Genomic DNA, 10095 nt, shown 5'->3' with positions numbered 1-10095 from the left:
ATTATTATTATTTTTAATTGCACTCATGGGGGGGAATTCGACAAGGCTAGGGGATAGAATTTGACAAGGCTAGGGGATATTCCTGGCTCTTTGCTCAGGAGTAACCCTTGGAAATGCTCAGAGAACCATATCTGATGCCAAGGATTGAACCAGGGTCACAGCCAACACAGCTGTAGTCAAGGCAAGTGCCTTCCCTCGTGTACTGTCTCTCTGGCCCTTTTGGTCTTTTATCTGTACTGCTTCCTGATACCAATATGAAGATCTGAAACATGTCCCGGAATGGCAGCCAATAGGTGTTTTATTATCTTATTTGGCAGTGCGAGGAATCAAACTCAGGGCCTCACACATGCAAGGCAAATACTTTTTGACAGCTGAGCTACATCCTGGCCCTCGAGAGATATTTTAAACAATTATTTTGACATGTGGGGTTGCAAAACTTGAAAAGAATTCCCTGTCTCCCTTAGGTTATAAAACCTTACCTAATCCCCTCCAGATTGATCACATTCAGCAACAGTGCTAAGGAAATGTAAACACTTGTGCCAATAAAAGTTTTTATAACTGAAAGTTAAAAGTCAAATACAACCCAAACTCCTGCCGTCTGTGATTGGGTGCATCTCCTGCTGCTGCTGGCAGGATCTCATGTTTCCACCCAGAGGCCTGAGATTTCAGCCTCCTAACAGCATTCGTGATAGTCTTAAGTAACGAGCATTCTTGGTGACCCAGCACAAAGCTCCCTGCAGCCAGGTCTACCCATCCTTTCCTTCTTCATTTCCAGGCAGGCTATGATTTCACATCTGGCTCTGACTGCAAGAGGTTTAGGAATCGAAACATAACCTGAAATATAAAGTCAACAGCGGTGGCCATGGACCTCTCTCCATCCAATGGTACAGCTCTGTGCTTCAGTGTCTCCTAGAGTGAAATGACTGGCTGGGAAATTCTAGTGCGATTGCCATGAAACACAAACATAAAGTGAGCACGATTGTCACATATCTGAGTATATGAGCACATACTTTCTGTCAGGGCTGGAGCAATAGCACAGCGGGTAGGGCGTTTGCCTTGCATGTGGCTGACCCGGGTTTGATTCCTCTGCCCTTTTCAGAGAGCCTGACAAGCTACCAAGAGTATCCCGCCCACACGGCAAAGCCTGGCAAGATACCTGTCATGTATTAGATATGCCAAAAATAGTAACAACAACTCTCACAATGGAGATGTTACTGGTGCCTGCTTGAGCAAATTGATGAACCACATATGACAGTGCTACTGTGCTACTTCCTATCAACATTGCCTCAACAGCCACACAGTACCTAAAAATTCAAAGTACATTTGGGGAGAGACAGAGGACAGGCGATAAGGCACTTGCCTTGCATGCAGCCAACCCAGGATTGATTCCTGGCATCTGACACCTGGACCCCCTAGCATGGCCAGAGTGATCTCTGAACACAGAGCCAGGAGCAAGCCCTGAGCACTGCCAGGTGTGTGCCCAAAACCAACCAAAAAAAAAAAAACTTTGAAGTAACTTATAGGCAAGTATAATCAAAAGGTTGAAAAGGAGCCAAGACTGAAAGACCGTCGCAGCTCAGGGTCCCTCCCAGCTGTCTCCACGGACCATATTGTCTCCAGGTCTTGCAGACATCAGAGGCATCAAGTATGCTGTTGTTTCCCGTGCCAAGAATCAGCAGGCCCAGGAATCCTCCATGTTGACTACAGAAGTGTGTGGTGAAACAGTGTCCTTGACCTTCCGGTTTCAAATTTGAGCTCAAAGATACTGAGTAGAGTCCCAGAAACTTAATAAAACTGAATGAAGGTGTCCCCGGATTGGGGTTTTCTAATATTTGACCCCAGATGACTCTGATGCAGCCCAATATTTTAGAAGAGTATTTAAAAAAATAGTAGTTTGGCTCTACAGTGCCAGGGATTGAACTCAGGGCCACGCACAGACATGTGTGTGCGCTGCCTCAGAGTCACAGCCACAGCCCAGTTTGGCAGTTTAGATTCAGTTTCTCCTGATATTGGGGCACACTTTTATGTGGACACTGTCTACTGGAAGACTGAATCCATAGTGTGTTTTGTCCCAGAAAGGCTCCCTCAGGCAACATTCTTTTGGTAATTTGTAAGACACCACAAACTGTCAGAATGGAAGGATGGAGAAGGATCTCACTGATGGCATTTTGGACTTTAGAAAGGGGAAGGGTCCAACTCTCATTTCCCAAAGAATGACTGCTTCCACCCAAGGCTGAGCAAGAGGTTAGTCATGCCCAGGCGGCCACAGTTATGCAGAGAGGCTGCCCATGGGCATAGCTTAGACCCCAGTCATGGCTTTGACTTTTGTGGGATTTTGAGTCTGGCATTTTCTACACCAGACCCTTTTTACTGTATCTGAAGGGTAAAAGGATAGTTATGAAGAATGCCTAGGATCATCTTAGCCATATCTGTTAGCTTAAGTCTAGCTAAAGTCTGTCTCACTCTGAGAAAAACAGAAAGTCTCATTGTTCTGCCTCTCTAGAGTAGGGTTGAAAAAGAGAACAGGATTTACAGAAAATTGAGTGGTGTATAAGGGAAACCCCAGCCTTCCCTCAGCTGTCCCCGTGTGAATACTGCTTCAGAATCAAGTGTGCCCATTAAAAATCAAAATGTTGCCTTTTTGGCAGATCTGAGTGTTGAGGTAAAATCCCAAATAATAATGGTGGGTCTGGTGTCAAAATATTGAATGTGATCAAAGTAGAGAGTAATGTGGAGGTCATCTGCCCCACAGGTAGGGGTAGGGTGTGGGATGGGGGTATACTGGGGTTTTTGGTGGTGGGGAATGCGCACTGGTGAAGGTATGGGTGTTTAATTGTATGACCGAGACTTAGACCTGAAAGTTTTGTAACTTCTCTCATGGTTATTCAATAAATAAAATTATAAAAAATGAAAAAGAAGTAAGGTGGAGTTCATGACCAATTCAATCAGCCTAATCAGTGGCTGAATAAAGAGCAGTACTCCTACATTTTAATAAATAAATAAATAAACCATATTGACTAACTCAAAAAATAAATAAATAAAAATAAAAATGGAGTGCTGGAGAGATAGTATAGCAGACATGGATCTTGCTTTGCATGTGGCCAACTCAGGCTCAAGCCCTGGCATCTCATATGGTCCTCTGAGCACTGCCAGTAGTAATTCCTAAGTGCAGAGCCAAGAGTAAATCCTGGGCATCACCAGTTGTAACCCAAAAACTTAGGGGGAAAAAAGGATTCTGCCATTTTTGGAAGGAGTTATATCTCCTACTTTGGGTTGCACCAAACAGCACACTCAGGAATGGACCAGAAGCAAGGCCAGTGACCCCTTCATAATCCTGCACAGGGCCTCCAGGCACTTCACCTCTTGGCATTTCACTCTTCCAGGCCTTTGGAACACTTGAATTTGGCAGCCTCACTTCCCCCACTTTTACCTTCAGCCATGGTGGCCCCCAGCCAACAGTGAGAGGCTGGGCATCAAGGGGAAGCAGGTGACCTCGCAGTCACTGCTGGAACCACCCGGAGCCTTGGGGTGCTGCCACTGAGGCCTCAGTTCCCTGACATCTGTGATTCCCTCAGATGATCCTGAGATGTTGCTTTGTTCCACCTTTGCTCTTTTCAAAGCAACCTTGTAACTGTACATTTTCTTTTAATAAAAGAGCAAATGGAAAAAGAAATATAGTAGAGAGACAGAGAGAGAGACAGAGAGAGAGATAGCAACAGAGACAGAGAGAAGGGGGGAGAGAAGCTATCACCTTTAGTGATTTCCAAGGTCTATTTTTAAAATCATTTAATTTTGTTTGTTTGGTTTTTTTTTTTTCAGTGAAATCAAACCCAGAGCCTCACAAATGCAAGGAACACATTTTGTTTTTGATCTACTAACCTTCCCAAGAATTCAAATTTCGAGGGTCTAAAGCAATAATACAGTGGATAGGGCATTTGCCTTGCATGTGGCTGACCCAGGTTTAAGCACCAACACCCTATATGGTTATCACAGCCCAATAGGAGTGATCCCTGAGTGAAGAGCCAGTATTAACTCCTGAACATGGTGAGGTGTGGCCCCCAAACAAATTAACAAAATCTGAATTTTTTAACTAGAAGACTCCAATTATAATAAATTATGACTTCAAAAGCAAGATAAAAATGAAGAAATTAATTGTTTCTCCAAACTATCTTTAAAAGACAAAGTCGACAATTTGATCTATTTCTTTTTATTTGGTTTTGGGGCCATACCTGGCAATACTCAGGGTTTATTAGTTGCTATATATTCAGGGATCACTCCTAGAGGTGCCAGCATATGTGCATTCAAAGTACAGACAGTCACTTTTATTTTTTTTAATTTTTATTAGTGAAACGTGATTGCCACTTAATGCCTCTTTTGCAAACCACAACACCCAAAAGGAGAGAACAAAAGGGAATACCCTGCCACAGAGGCAGGGTGGATTGGGGGCTTGGGGGTGGGAGGGATACTGGGATCCGTGGTGGTGGAAAATGGGCACTGGTGGAGGGATGGGTGTTTGATCATTGTACAGACAGTCACTTTTGTCCTTTGTTTTGGCAGCCTAGTTCAGCCTTAAGATTTTATCAGCCTCTCCTTCTTCATCCTCCTTAACGTTACCGTATTGGTGGCTCCCTCAGGGTCAGGGGAATGAGACCCATTGTATTTACTGGTTTTGGCATATCGAATACACCACGGATAGCTTGCCAGGCTCTGCCATCTGGGCGGGATATCCTCGGTAGCTTGCCAGGCTCTCCGAGAGGGATAGAGGCTTTTAGGGAAGCCTCTAAATCATCCTTGCAGGTGTTCCCATGGTTCAAACCATATTTGAACCCAATCAAATATGGTGCGTAATCTTGGAAGATAGGTATTAAGTGATTAAGTGTCTTATGATGTGTTGCGTCCTGGAGCGTGGTGGTGGCTGGGTAGTGGAGGTAGTGGAGGTAGTGGAGGTCAGCTGATGAGTTATTTATCTGGTGCCAGTAGGGTGGATCTTCTGTGTATAATCCCTGGGTTGCTGGAGGCTGCTGGAAGCAGACAGGGCAGGGCAGGGTGGGGCTTCTGGTTTTAATCCCTTGGTCACCAGAGATTGGTGGGAGCAGGCAGAGGATCTCTGTTCCTGGATCCATTGAGCCTGGAGTCCAAGGTCACAGAGTTCGGCTTATCTGGTTCTGTGGGGCTTCACAGTTCTGGCATCGGATGCATCCATCAAGGACGTGATGGTACAAGTGCAAAAGATCAAGTACAACACTATTGGTCTGACCGAGACGAGAAGGCATCAATCACATCACGCTGTTTTCAACACTGGAGAACTGTTCATGCAACAAAAGAGGCGTTGGTGGTGTAGGTGTCTTTGTCAACACAAACTTGGCCATAAGCATTGATTCATTCGAATTCCTAACAACCCGAATGGAAGGATTATACTTGAATAGATGTGGCTCACTGCCGGCAGTTTCCATCTTCGTTGTCTATGCGCCAACATCCAATTATGATGAAGGAGAAATTGAGAAGTTCTACATGGAGTTGGAGAAGTTCAATAAAGAAGACCACACCTTCTTCAAGATCATTGTCAGTGATTTCAATCCCAAGATAAGACCGAGAAGATCAGCCAAAGAACTCCACATCAGACCCATGGCCTAGAATGGAATGAACAGGGTGAGAGACTGTCTGAGTTCATCATATCGACCAAGACCATCCATTGTAACTCACAATTCCATAAGACCGAGTCTAAACATTGGACATGGGAGTCTCCCGGTGGACAGTTCCACAACAAAATAGACCACATCATATTCAATCGATGGTTTTGCCTGACCGATGTTGCTGTTGTCCCAAAATTCCAAACGGGATCAGACCACCATCTCCTTCGTGCAAAATTCTACTTCACAGAGTGGGGAGAAAGGGCTGCAAAGTTTAAGAAGAGAACTCCCAGATCGACCACCAACTGGAGCTCTTTGGCACTATTGCTGCAACATGGGAAGATGCCATTGTTAACAACATTGATAAGGAATACGATCAACTGGTTCAGCACCTCCATGATTGTGTGAGGAATGCCAAGAGATAGCCACAAAAAGACGCCTATCTTCCAAAACTCTCGAGCTCATTCGCCAGCATGTCTTGGCACAAGCCTCAGGCAAGTGCAAGCAAATGTCAAGCTCGCAAAGCAGTGCAGAGATGCGATCAAGGAAGACCTCAAAGAGAGAAGAGAAACAGTGCTGACAGATGCGGCAGAAGCCAGGAAAAGCATTCACAATACCTTCGACAACTACAAGACCAAGATGACTGCCCTCCGATATCCTGATGGGTAATCTATCACATCTTCCAGAAGGGCAATGGAGAAGATTATTCATGACTTCTACTCAGATCTCTTCAATAGCCACATCCACCTGCCCACATAACAAATTCCGCAGGATGGATATGTTGTTCCCAATGTTCTCCCTTCCGAAATCCGACATGCCATTTTGTCAGTAAAGAAGTGAACACCACCTGGCCCAGACAAAGTCAGACCCGAACACCTAAAGAACCTGCCACCAGTACTCATCAATACACTGGCTCGGCTCTTCACATGCTACCTGTATGAATGCAAGGTTCCATCCCAGTGGAAAACCAGCAGGACTGTACTGCCATACAAGAAGGGACATGTCCACGACATTGGCAACTATCACCCAATCTGCCTGTTTTCTGTCATCTACAAGTTGTTCACTCGAGTCATCCTGAATAGGATTGGCAGAACACTAGATGAAGGACAACCAAACGAGCAAGCTGGGTTCCAAAAAGGATTCAGCATGATTGACCATATCCACATGATAACCAAGCTCATTGAGGTTTCTCAGGAGTTCAAGATGTCGCTCTGTCTAACGTTCATTGATTTAAAGAAGGCCTTTGATTCTGTTGAGACTGAAGAGGTCATTGAAGCCCTAGCCAAACAGGGCATTCAAACTCAATACATCAGGATCCTCCATGAGCTGTATTACAGATTCACCACCAGGATCTCACCATTATCCAAGGAAGTGATCATCCACGTCAAGAGAGGGGTTTGGCAGGGTGATACCATTTCACCGAAACTCTTCAGTGCCACCCTCAAGAACATCATGCGATGACTAGGATAGGAAGGAATAGGAGTGAAGATAGACGGTCAAAAACTACACCGCTTCGCTGATGACATCATTCTAATAACACCAAACATTAGCCAAGCAGCACAAATGCTAGCCAACTTCGACTGTGAGTGTGGAAAGGTCAGACTCCAGCTGAATCTCCTGAAGACAATGTTTATGAGAAACGGTCTCGTTCCTGATGTTTCATTCGCTCTCAATGGAATGAACATCTCTGAATGCAACAGTTATGTGTACCTAGGTCGAGAAGTCAAGATGATGAATGACCTGGCACCTGAGTTGCACAGGAGGAAGAGAGTGGCTTGGAACGCCTTCAAGAGCGATGAAGAAATAGCTAAGACGATGAAGAACCTTCAGTTCCAGGCACATCTCTTCGATTCCACTGTTCTTCCTGCATTAACATATGTCTCAGAGACCTGGGCCCTACGAAAACAGGATAAGAACGCTATTCAGGTCTCCCAAAGAGGAATCGAAAGAGCTATGCTTGGAGTATCATGCTTCACTCAATTGAGAGAAAGAATTCAGAGTTCTGATCTCCATCGACAGTCAAGAATCAGGGACGCTATCTCATTTGCCAAGGTGTTGAAAATCAGATGGGCTGGATATGTAATGAGATTTGGAGATGACCACCGGACTAGAGCCATTACCGACTGGATTCCACGGGACATCAAAAGACCGCGTGGCCGCCCACCTACCAGATGGTCAGACTTCTTCGTCAAGACCCTTCGTCAAGATTGGTCTGAGGCTCTTCGTGTTCCTAGAACGAGCAGATGCCATTGGGCTACACTAGCATGCGACAGGGACAAATGGAGACAATACTGAAACCCGCTCATCAAATCATTGAGACAATACTGAAACCCACTCAGCAAATCATTGAGTAACGGGATGTCAAGTGATCAAATGATCAAGTGACTCCTAGAGGTGCTTGGGGGACCATAATAGGTGGCAGGAATCAAACTCCTGTCAGCTGTGTGCAAGGCAAGTGCTCTACTCAATGTAATGTAATTCTGCACCCATATATTTAGAAAAATATTTTTCCCATATCTATTTCTAGATGAACTTACAGCAAAGTAAGTTGGGAGATAAGTCTAAAATTGCTGGAAAATTTATGCCAGGCTGAATTTATGTCACCTTCTCTATAACCATAACAACTGTTACTATTTGCTGTTTTCTTGGCCCTTGGTTATGTTTTTTTATATTAATTAATTAATGTCACTAAACCATGACAACAGTTCCATGAATGAAGTAATAGTTTCTCAATTTTGTATATTGAGCCTCAAAGAAGTGAAATAACTTGCCCAACGTCACAATACAATTTGGCAGAGCTGGTATTCCAGGGCTCACTTGACTTAATTCCAATCAGTGAATATAGGCCACTTACCATGGGAAGAGGGGATTTGGATCTCATCAGAGATCTGTATTCTGGTCCCAGTGCTACCACTGCTAATATCGTGTCCTGGCAAAGTGTTTGACCCATAGGACATTAACTTTCTTATTGGATAAAATCTAGAACTCAAGATGGTCTATAATATACTTCCTAGGTCAGAGCATCTTCTGTTGCAACTTCACTCCTTTACCCTACTGTAGAGGCCTGCTTGCTGCTGTTTTTCCTCTAGATTTTTGTGGCACATGGCTAATTAGAGCAATGATTTATGCCATACTTAGTCCTTGACTGTCTCCTCTCTCAATTACAACATTGTTCTTGTGGGTAAAATGCAATCTGCTCGACAAGTGTCAGCTTTGCCACATAAATTATGACGCACTTCCTAAGGCAGAGTGAGGCAAAGGTGAGGGACTGCTGGTCTTATGTCTCCAGAGATGAAAAAGTTAACATTTGCTTCCTGTGTTGGGCTGTCTTATTATTTACAGTCCTGTGATTCTCAGTTAAGGGGGAAAACAGAAAGCTGACTACACATAACTTAAGCAAATAATATTTATTGTTGTTGACAGTTTATAATGACAAAGTTTTTGGAAGACACTAGGAAATCCAGGCAGAGCTCTGTTAGGATCACACATCTGGCCCTTTGAAGATTTCAGATCTTACCTTTAGGCCACCCATTGTCAGAAGAAAGGCGGGTGTTGTCAGACAACCTCGCAGGAGTTCAAGCAGCCTTGGAGATGAATGCTATCAAGAATGAATGGACAGGAGGAAGATTCAGGGGCAGGGGCTGATCTCTAGCTTCGAGGTAGACTCATGATGCTTGGATAGCACTAAGCAGGAAGGGGCTGGGTTTCAAAAGCAGGAATTCAAAATTTTTTTGAGGTGAAGAAGTAACAATGCAACATGTTTTCCAGGACTTTCTTGTTTCCTATTAAATAGACATAATCCCCTATTGAGCATCTCCAAGATATATCCTCAATCAGAAGCCCTAAATGTCCATCTACTCCTGTCACAGTGCTCCTGGAAGGAATAATAAGAACTGCTATATAACCCAGTGATACCATTTTTTGGCATCTATCCTTGTAATACAAAACCATGAATCCAAAACGATATATACATACATATGCTAATTTCCGGGGCTGGAGCAATAGCACAGTGAGTAGGGTGTTTGCCTTGCACGTGGCCTGTAGGATAACATTGTTTTGTCCTTCCTGCATAGCCTCATGTAGTTCAGGTTTATTGGATTGCTTCCATCACAGTGCTCCCATTCCTCTATGTTTATTTGTAACTTTTTTCTTTGTGCTCTGTTGACTTGTAAATACTGTTTTTCTCTTCTCCCTCAGACCTTTGCATAGTTTATTCAGAGCAATGTCCTTTTTGTATGGACACAAGAAGACATGCTTTTGTAATATGACTCTCAGTGATATTTCCCTCCTGGGCATCTGTTCTCTCACCTAAGCCTCCGCTGCCTTTACTTCCTAGTGCCCCAAAAAGCAGAGTCCCGATAACGAGGGACTGGAGGGAACCAGGGCAAGCACTAAACTATGTGCTACCCTGGCATCGAGATGGGCCTGGCCATACTGCTTAACTATAAGTTAAGAGTTTGATCAT

The sequence above is a fragment of the Sorex fumeus genome, unplaced genomic scaffold, assembly GCF_029834395.1.
Source record: "Sorex fumeus unplaced genomic scaffold, SorFum_2.1 ptg000015l, whole genome shotgun sequence".
In the NCBI taxonomy this organism is placed as follows: Eukaryota; Metazoa; Chordata; class Mammalia; order Eulipotyphla; family Soricidae; genus Sorex; species Sorex fumeus.
The sequence above is the reverse complement of the archived record's forward strand: the minus strand, read 5'-3'. Positions refer to the sequence as shown.